We start from the raw sequence: 9526 nt of genomic DNA on the forward strand, positions 1-9526 counted from the left end.
ACAATCTTGCCTCCACACTGTTCGAGACGGATTCGGGCAGCATCACTCGTGGTAACCATGGTGACGGTGGCGACTCCGCGCTGCTTGAGGTGGCCCGTACGGGCGGAATACTTTCTAACGGAGAATGCACCCGACGTACCAGTTTATGCCACGGCACTGAAATGAAGCACCCACAATTCTGTTAAGTAAACGACCACTAGCACAACACAGATGATTATCATCACGCCCTCAAAAAAACAATGCACGTAAAGAGTATTTGACTAGCAGCGTATTTATTAGCCAGCATGTCCAGTGTCGTCACAGTTTACGACTTCGTTGTGTTTGGAACACGCATGCCCCAAGCATCTTAGTCTTGCAAGTTACAAAGTTTATGTGTGCGTTTTGTTCTTCTTCTATGTGCGGTGTATCCGTGTCTGTTATGGCTTTAAATTATTGGGACTAGTGACCCAAAATCCCCCTTCTGAGCTGAATTGCCCACGTTTCCCTTAGCGCCGGCTACTGGTAGCAGACCACCTACCCTTATTCATCACATAAAACCGTACCTTCATATCTAGATATTTGCATGATGGGTGTCCATCATTTTCACCAAGGTTTTAATCCCATGCTGCTGTATGTCGATGCCAGAGCGCACTGTGGGGCTGGTGGCGTCCTCACCTTGATACGGCCGTCACTGGTAGGTTGCGACGCCAACATCCCCGATAGGTGGCGCTCCGTCCAAGCCGATGTTCGGTAACGTGTTTCGCACTAAAGTGTTGTCGATTTGCGTGGTGATCGGAGCCTGAAATAATAAAAATGGCATTTTATGTGCTTCTTTTGGGTACCGAAAAGTTGTTAGGAATAATTGTGACGCTTATGGCCACGAGCATAAAAATACATGGCTTCCGGGATGATCGAGAGGCTCATTTTTTGTTTTGCCAACTGCCCATCTCCCACCTACCCGCTGGGCAGCATGCATTCCGAGTACCTTTCTTGCCCTCAGCGCATACCACAGCGTTGAACATATCAAGACTGGCCTGAACACATTTCCCCATGATGGCATCGGTTTTCGAATGTTTCCACCTCTAAATATATTGCATCTTTTTGGAAACGAATACAAAAATCGCACAGACTCAGCATCAGACACGGCAAACTTTGACAGCCCATTGATAGTCCTTGCTTGATTGCCATAGACACAGAGGTTGCTCTGTCACCTTTCTCTCCTTTCTCTCACCATTACAACAGCCCTTCCTCATGCCAGGGGCTGGTACAAACCTGTATTTTGACGGCATCTGACGGCGGTCCGTAGTCGTTCTGGGCGAGCGCGGTAGGAAGGTTGGACGCCAGTAACGCTACCTGTCAATGGTAATCCAAACTAAAAGTTCGCGCCTATGGATAAAAGCCCAGGGTCACGCACGATCGCGAGCCCGGAAACAAAGGTGTCGCTGTGCCGATGCTTGTACCAGTTTATGATGTCCTCAGCGCAGGCACACGTTTCGTGGTATCGGCTACGTTATCTCAGTATCAGACCAGGCATCACTCGGCGACTTAACATCGCGTGCCGGTCTCAGCATCGAAATCCTACTCCTCTTTTCACGATATGGTCGCAAACGCAGGCACTACGCGGGTCTGTGAGGGCCCCTATCAGGGACATTCAAACGTTCCAACGTGCGCAAGCAAACCTGCGCAACGCGCAAACGTGCACACGTCGTAATGCTATGCCATCTCAGATACATCCTAAGTACACCCCGATTTTTCCACCACCTCTCCTCATCCCTGTTCAAACCACACCGCAAACTGAACCTACCCTCCCTACAGCCCATCACAACTCAAACCACACGGAAACTACACTTTTAACTGACAGGATATAAAAGCGACACTCCAGATACACCTGAGCTTCATCTCATCAGTCGCACTATTTGACATTATTTTGATTGCCATGATTCATGTTGTGTGGCATTTTCATGATTATCATCGTTTGCATTATTTCACATTATCATGGCAACCATTATTTGAATAATTTCATTTAATCACGAATGTCGTTTTGCATCATACGTAATGAGCATTACATCGCTGATATATTATCAGTTGTTCATCGTCATTACATGATCATCATCATCAACATCATTATCATGTTTGTATAATAATTATCATTGTATCATTATCGTTATTACATTAATAAGCTGTTCGACACTATCCTTAATGTCATTAGTTACATGGCTTGCCATCATAAGGATAACATCATAAGCATGGCTCTCGGTGTGCGTTCTCACTCACCTGCTGCTGTAGCGGCACGCTGTAGTCCTGGCTAGGGCCCGTCGCCGGCTGGGGCTGAGGCGCGGAGTACTCCTGACCCGGGCCGGCCCCGGAGCCCCCTCCCACGTCCACGTAGTTGTTGGCCGCCGGCGACGTCGCTCCACTGTAGACTACACCGACCAGCTGCGGCTTGCTGAGAGAATCACTCGCTTGGGATGGTGCGCTGTAGGTTTGTCCCGCTGGCTGGGATGGGTGCGCCTGTAGGATTAGGCCTACTGGCCTGGGATGGAAGCGCTGTATATTGTCCCAGCTGGCTGGGATGGAGCGCTGGAGGATTGTTCCCGCGGCTTGGGAATGGTGCGCTGGTAGGATTGTCCCCGCTGGCTGGGATGGTGCGCTGTAGGACGGTCCTGTCCCGCCGACTGGGACGGTGCGCCTGTCATGATTGTCCGCAAACCGGCTGAGATGGTGCGCTGTAGGATTGCCTCCGCTGGCTGGGATGGGGTGCGCTTGTATGACTGTCCCACGGCTGTGAGATGGTGCGCTGTAAGGATTGTCGCCACTGGCTGGGGATGGAGTCTCTGTATGATTGTCCCGCGCTGGCTGGGATGGTGCGCTGTAGGATTGTCCGCCTGACTAGGACGTGTGCACTATAAGACTGACCAACATCTAGCCCGCTGGAGCACTATAGGACTAGCCCAACCGGCTGGGATTGGGCCACTGTAGGATTGACCAACGCCTCAGACGGGAGCGCCATAGGACTGCCCTAACCTACTGGGATGTGGCCACTGTAGGATTGACCAACGCCTGCAGACGAGCGCCATAGGACTGCCCTAAAAACCGACTGGGATGGGCCACACTGTAGGATTGACCACGCCTGCAGTACGGAGCGCCATAGGACTGCCCTGCCGACTGGGATGGGCCACTGTAGGATGGACCAACGCCTGCAGACGGAGCGCCGTAGGACTGCCCCACACTCCCCTGCAACAAAACAGAAGCATTTCGGCGTGAGGTACACAATGTACCAAACTTTTCCCGCCATTCGGGTTGACCAGGAATTTGTACCTATTTACGATTTATTTCAGAAGTGCTCACGAAATCGCTCATTGGAAAAGAGAGAACATCGAAAAGCACACATTTAAGCTAACAGCTAAATTCCCAACGTCTGATGACCGCACGCCAGCAACTGACACTAGTGACCTCGCGCCCTCAACTATACGAACTCCACTTACCTGTTGCCGCTAGGGGGCGCTTTATCCGCCGGTAGGCCCCTGGCTGAGATCGGGGCGCCGGCACATTTACATGCTGACCGGAGCGCCGTAGGATCCGACGGCGATGTGAAGTCGCCACCAGCCGGCGCTGAGTAGCCCGGAGGAGGGGGCCGGCGCGTTTCCGTACCCCTGATACAAGGTCAGGTCGTGGTCAGTGTTGCGATGTGGCGTGGTGGACCACCTGCGTCATTGAGTGGTTTTCAAGGTTCCTCAAATATCCGGTTTGGGCTAATGACGCGTGATGGTGCTAAAAGCCAGCTGAGTTTTGCAGGAAAACCCCATGAGAGCCACCTGTGAGGAGGCCACTGCATAACAGTCGTAAATTTTCCAGGCAAACTGGGTTCACCAATGCCACCTAGGCTTTCCATAGCATATGGTCAAGCTCACCTACAACGATATCGCTCCACCTCCACCTCCTGAGTATCCACTTCCACTTCCACCTCCTGAGTATCCACCTCCAGCCGCCTCCACCATATCCGCTTCCTCCTCCTCCTCCTCCCGAGAATCCCTCCACCGTCTCCAACCATATCCTCCTCCCCCCTTTCCTGAGAGGCCACTTCCTCCTCCACCGTGTCCTCCTCCTCCTTCACCTGAGTATTCCCCCGCCTCCTCCTCCGCCGCCATCATAACCCTCCCCCTCCTGCTCCGTATCCTCCACTCCCCCTCCTCCACCTCCACCATATCCGCTTCCTCCTTCGTGTCCTCCGCCTCCTCCTCCACCACCACCCATATCCTCCTCCTCCACTCCTGAGAAGCCGCTTCCCTTCCCTCCACCATGTCCTCCTCCTCCTCCACCTGAGTATCCTCCGCCTCCTCCTCCGCCGCCATCATAATCCTCCCCTCCTCCTCCGTGTCCTCCGCCTCCTCCTCACACCACCACCATATCCTCCTCCTCACACTTCCTGAGAAGCCGCTTCCTCCCCCTCCACCATGTCCTCCTCCTCCTCCACCTGAGTATCCTCCGCCTCCTCCTCCGCCGCCATCATATCCTCCCCCTCCTCCTCCGTGTCCTCCGCCTCCTCTCTCCACCACCACCATATCCTCCTCCTCCACTTCCTGAGAAGCCGCTTCCCCCTCCACCGTGTCCTCCTCCTCCTCCACCTGAGTATCCTCCGCCTCCTCCTCCGCCGCCATCATATCCTCCCCCCCTCCTCCTCCGTGTCCTCCGCTCCTCCTCCACCACCGCATATCCTCCTCCTCCACTTCCTGAGACTGCTTCCCCCTCCTCCTCACCATGTCCTCCTCCTCCTCCACCTGAGTATCCTCCGCCTCCTCCCCACTCCTCCTCCGTGTCTTCCACCACCTCCGCCATATCCTTCTCCGCCTCCACCACCGCCGTGCCCTCCTCCTCCTCCTCCGTATCCTCCTCCACCTCCACTATATCCTCCTCCGCCTACTTCATCGTCTCCTCCGCCTCCTCCGTGTCCTCCACCTCCACCATATCCTCCTCCGTCCCCTCCGTCCTGTCCTCCGCTCCTCCGTGTCCTCCTCCACCTCCACCATATACGCCTCCGCCTTCTTCTCCGTGCCCTCCACCGCCTCCGCCATACCCTCCCACGCCTCCGCCACCGTTGTGTCCTCCTCCTCCTCCACCATATCCCCCTCCGCCTCCCCCATCGTGACCTCCGCCTCCTTCGTGTCCTCCTCCACCTCCACCATATCCTCCTCCGCCTCCACCATCGTGTCCTCCGCCTCCTTCGTGACCTCCTCCACCTCCACCATATCCCTCCTCCGCCTCCTCCATCGTGTCCTCCGCCTCCTCCGTGTCCTCCTCCACCTCCACCATATCCTCCTCCGCCTCCTCCATCGTGTCCTCCGCCTCCTCCATCGTGTCCTCCGCCTCCTCCGTGTCCTCCTCCACCCCCACCATATCCTCCTCCCCTCCTCCATCGTGACCTCCGCCTCCTTCGTGCCTCCTCCACCTCCACCATATCCTCCTCCGCCTCCTACAGTGTGTCCTCCTCCTCCTCCGTGTCCTCCTCCGCCTCCATCATATCCTCCTCCGCCTCCTCCATCGTGCCCTCCTCCTCCTCCATGCCCTCCTCCACCTCCATCATATCCTCCTCCACCTCCGCCATGTCCTCCTCCGCCTCCTCCGTGTCCTTTTCCTCCACCTCCACCATATCCTCCTCCGCCACCACCGAGGTCTGAAATTTACACACAAAAAAAACTGATTGCGGCAGCGCTCATGCGTGGTTCCGCTTATTGTGTGAGTTAACATACTCTGCCATGCATGTCTGTAAGCCGCATCAAATGACGTCACAACAACACAAGAGATATTAGTGGAAATACGCTTTGCTTGCTTTGGCTGCAGCCACGCCTGCCTTCAATGAAATGACGAGGATTTTAAGAGTTCGTTATTGAATAACACTCCTTTTGACAGATTGGTCACATAGACTTTCTCGGAACTTTCGATAAAGATCAGGGATCATGCAAAGGTAACAGTTCATGATTTTCGCAAAACGAGTCGCCGAACCCAGAAACAGGGGATGGTAAGACAGTGGACAGTCTTAATACTACGCGATAGCTGGCAGGCAAGCAATGATGATTGGCCTTCGATGACGTATTTCCTTTCTTGCATAACAAACCTCTCCAAATGTCAAAGAAGAAAGACTAGTGCAACATCGATTCAGGCCCCGGCAATACGTTTCTGAGGACGGTTTTAAGCAAATAAACCTCGTGTACACATATGATGGAAGATTCGCTAAGGCTGACTTCGAATCATTTGCATCATACCGCCTGCGCATCTGAGATTATTTTGCCGAAGGATTACTGACTTTAGGCACAAGTAGTGCTGACTCCTGCACTGTTCTGTGCAGACGCACCATCAGAAAAAAACTCCCGTTTATTGAGAACGGGGCCTAGCCAGAAGGCCTCGCTGTTGATACTGTTCAGCTCCTTCCTGCTTACCTCCATGACCTACGGATGGGGCGCCATAGTCGGATGAGGGTGCGCCATAGTCTGATGATGGCACGCCATAGTCTGATGATGGTGCTTCATAGGTGACCGGAAACACCTTGATAAAGCCACCGCCTCCCCCTCCTCCGCCATGTCCATGACCTTTGTGACGTCCGCCGTGACCTCGGTGACCTTTGTTGGGTCGGTGACCTCGGTTCCGCCGCTTCCCCAGACCGAAGAGGTGAAGGAAGAAGCCCTGTGACCCGGCCACCAACGTCAGGACGACCAGCACCTGAAGAGGAGACGGACGATGTGATGTCAGATGAGGCGTTAGGGTGACGTCAGACTCGCAGTGCGGACGACAGAGACAGTGAGGGCGACATGAACCTACAGTTGTGACGTCAAAACAGACAGCAATATGACGTCTCATCGAAGTTTTTATGAGAGCTGCGTTGGGTCGGTGGATAATTCCAGTCTCGGGACCCATATGCACGGGGTTCGATTCCCCGCGGTGTCCGCCCTTTCTGCCAGAGTGGAAGGCGAGCGAGCTCACAAAGCCTCATAACTGAATGCGCCGTCGTCAAGTCCCACTGATGACGACGACGTGGATGATCCCAGATAAATTGGTGGAGTGTTGCAGTAGTCTAAAATGATGTTCAACGTCACCCATGCAGTGCCTAGGGAACGAAGTGCAGTGGGCAGCTGGAGCGCTGGCCAGGCAGCTACAGCTCCGCCGTATAACCCACCCGGTGCTGGCATCCAGCACCACAGTGCCCAAAGGTGATGAACTGCAACAGTTCGGAGATATTTGTAACCAATCCGGAAAGACTTATCGGAAAATTTCCTCAGCCAGCTAGCCAGTTCACATCCAAACATTGGTTGCAGCTTCTTGTTGCCAGAGATGTAATCAAAGAGTCACGTGCATTCTGGGTCGCTTTTTGTTGTCGGGACTCGAACAGAGGAGTTGCGGTTGATGGCGACCAGAGATCGACCGGCACAAGGACACGGTGATATGCGACACGACTGCAGTCGCGCAGATAAGACAGTAGTATTAGCCTGATTCCTTGGAAAAAATGGGAGGATGGAGATATGATTAGGTTGATATTTCGGCGACATGCCTTTCTCGAAACAATAGTAGAAGATATATAGCACTTCTGCTATTGTTTCGGGAAAGGCATGTTGCCGAAATATCAACCTAAATATATCTCCATTCCTCTGTTTTTCCGAGGAATAAGGCTAATACTACTGTCTTATCTGTGTGACTGATGTTCCTCGCTAATGCACTGAACAACTTACGATTGTAGCCAACTGGCAGGAGCTTTTCTAGCTCTAGACCAGTTGAAGAGGTACGCAACGACACGAAATAATGCTCAGTTCTACGAGAACATATCTAGGTGAAACGTCAGACACACATTTTACTCATGCTAGATCGTGCATTAGAAGCCAAGTCTAGAAGCCATTTTAATGCATCGCATGGTTCGTTGTTTTTGTTAGAGGCTGATTGAAAACGATGGCAGCGAGGCCAAGATGAAAGCAAAGTTCACAGCGGCATCCGATGACACCGTGTGGTCACGCTGCGTGGCATCATGCCTCCAAAATAGCCAGCGTTTTGCCAAGCTGGCATCGTGGAGCCGACGACCCAAAGTCACCTTCATCCAGCTCATCACTTCCATGGAAAAGCTTACAGCTACCCTGCTGCGAAACAAACGCCTAGAGCCTAAGACCCAAAAGTGCGCAAGTGGGGAGCCAATGAAAGACCTCCAACACTCATCTGACCGTTGCGTGCGCGCCGGCGATAACGTGAACGGTGGCTCGGCCGGATTGAAATCAGCCGGGAGCTAACGCTCACGTGGTACGTCGACCTACATTGCACGTTAGCAAAGTAGCCCGATTCATTAGCGGCAAAGGACGGCAGGAAAGTAATGGGGCACTCTAAACGAGCGCATATGTAAGTGGTCGTAAGGCTGTCGCGGCGACAGTGATATGTTTTGGAGGCCTGGAAGCGTTGAACTCAGCGTGGGCTCACACTGGAGAACACTGCAGGCTCTGAGGTGGGGAATGTTTCGGAGGTGGACATAGAAAAAGGGAATAACGGGAAGAGAACATTACGAAAAGAGGAGAAAAGTGAGAAAAAGAGAGAGAGAGAGAGAGTGTGTGTGAGAGAGAGAGAGTGTGTGTGAGAGAGAGAGAGAGAGAGAGAGAGAGAGAGAGAGAGAGAGAGGAGAGAGGATGAGGAGAGGAGAAGAGAGAGAGAGAGAGAGAAAAGCGGAGAGAGATTAAGTAAATCGCTGAATTTCATATATTTACTCAAGATTGTTGCAAATGGCCGCGTGGCACAACATTTTTCGGATTTCAAATAGAGGAAGCGTTAGTTTGCATACCATAACCTGACTTTGTACAAATCGCTGCTGCTAATTGATCGATCAGTAGTAATGGGGAAGCTAGCAACAGGATATATGCGGCATTCGCGCACAGCGCCCAGTAGTTAGAACTGGGTGTTAAAGCCATTGTAGACGAACGATAGTATCAAATTCACGATACTATCTGAACGTGCATTCACGTTGTCTCACCAGTGCATTGAAGGGTCCACTCATGCGCTGACATCATCAAAAACCACTGGACCCTCCCGACCCCAGATCCTCCACCGCTCATCCATCCGAGCGCACCAGCACTGATTGCTTTCCCCTGTCAGGACCCGCTGATCATCATCATGCAAATGAAAGTTCGGAGCGTCGCTGGTGCCAGCTCACTGCCCTCGCGGGCCTCCGAACAATGCATGCGAGTGTTGATGGTATGGCGCTGTTTGTCACAGCGTGGCTCGCGTGGGAGGTTTCATTATGCGCGGTGTCGCAGGTCGGGGTTTTCTCTTGGTGCCGTCGATCTGGGAGCACCGATATCAAGATGCTCCTTGTAACTAAAAAGAGCCTCTCGAAGCTGAAGTAGTGTTTCTCGGAACTTTAAAATGTTTCTCGGAACTTCAAAACGCTTCTCGTAACTTCAAAATCCTTCACGGAATTTCAAAATGCTTCTCGAAACCTCAAAATGCTTCTCGAAACTTCGAAATGCTTCTCGGAACTTCAAAACTTTTCTCAGAATTTCAAAAACACTTCTCGGAGCTTCAAAAG

At 52.8% G+C, this 9526-nt stretch overlaps 1 long non-coding RNA gene across 1 annotated transcript; it reads right to left on the reverse strand.

Annotated features, from left to right (window-relative positions):
• Positions 1 to 8: 8 nt before the first annotated feature.
• LOC119104197 (uncharacterized) lies at positions 9 to 1335 on the reverse strand. The gene is made up of 3 exons (XR_005094887.1): positions 1252 to 1335; positions 655 to 778; positions 9 to 156 (listed from the first exon to the last, which is right to left on the reverse strand). It is a non-coding gene; the product is annotated as an uncharacterized LOC119104197 (long non-coding RNA).
• Positions 1336 to 9526: the final 8191 nt, after the last annotated feature.

Source organism: Pollicipes pollicipes, unplaced genomic scaffold, assembly GCF_011947565.3.
Source record: "Pollicipes pollicipes isolate AB1234 unplaced genomic scaffold, Ppol_2.1 Scaffold_6052;HRSCAF=7182_pilon_pilon_pilon, whole genome shotgun sequence".
Taxonomy (NCBI): Eukaryota; Metazoa; Arthropoda; class Thecostraca; order Pollicipedomorpha; family Pollicipedidae; genus Pollicipes; species Pollicipes pollicipes.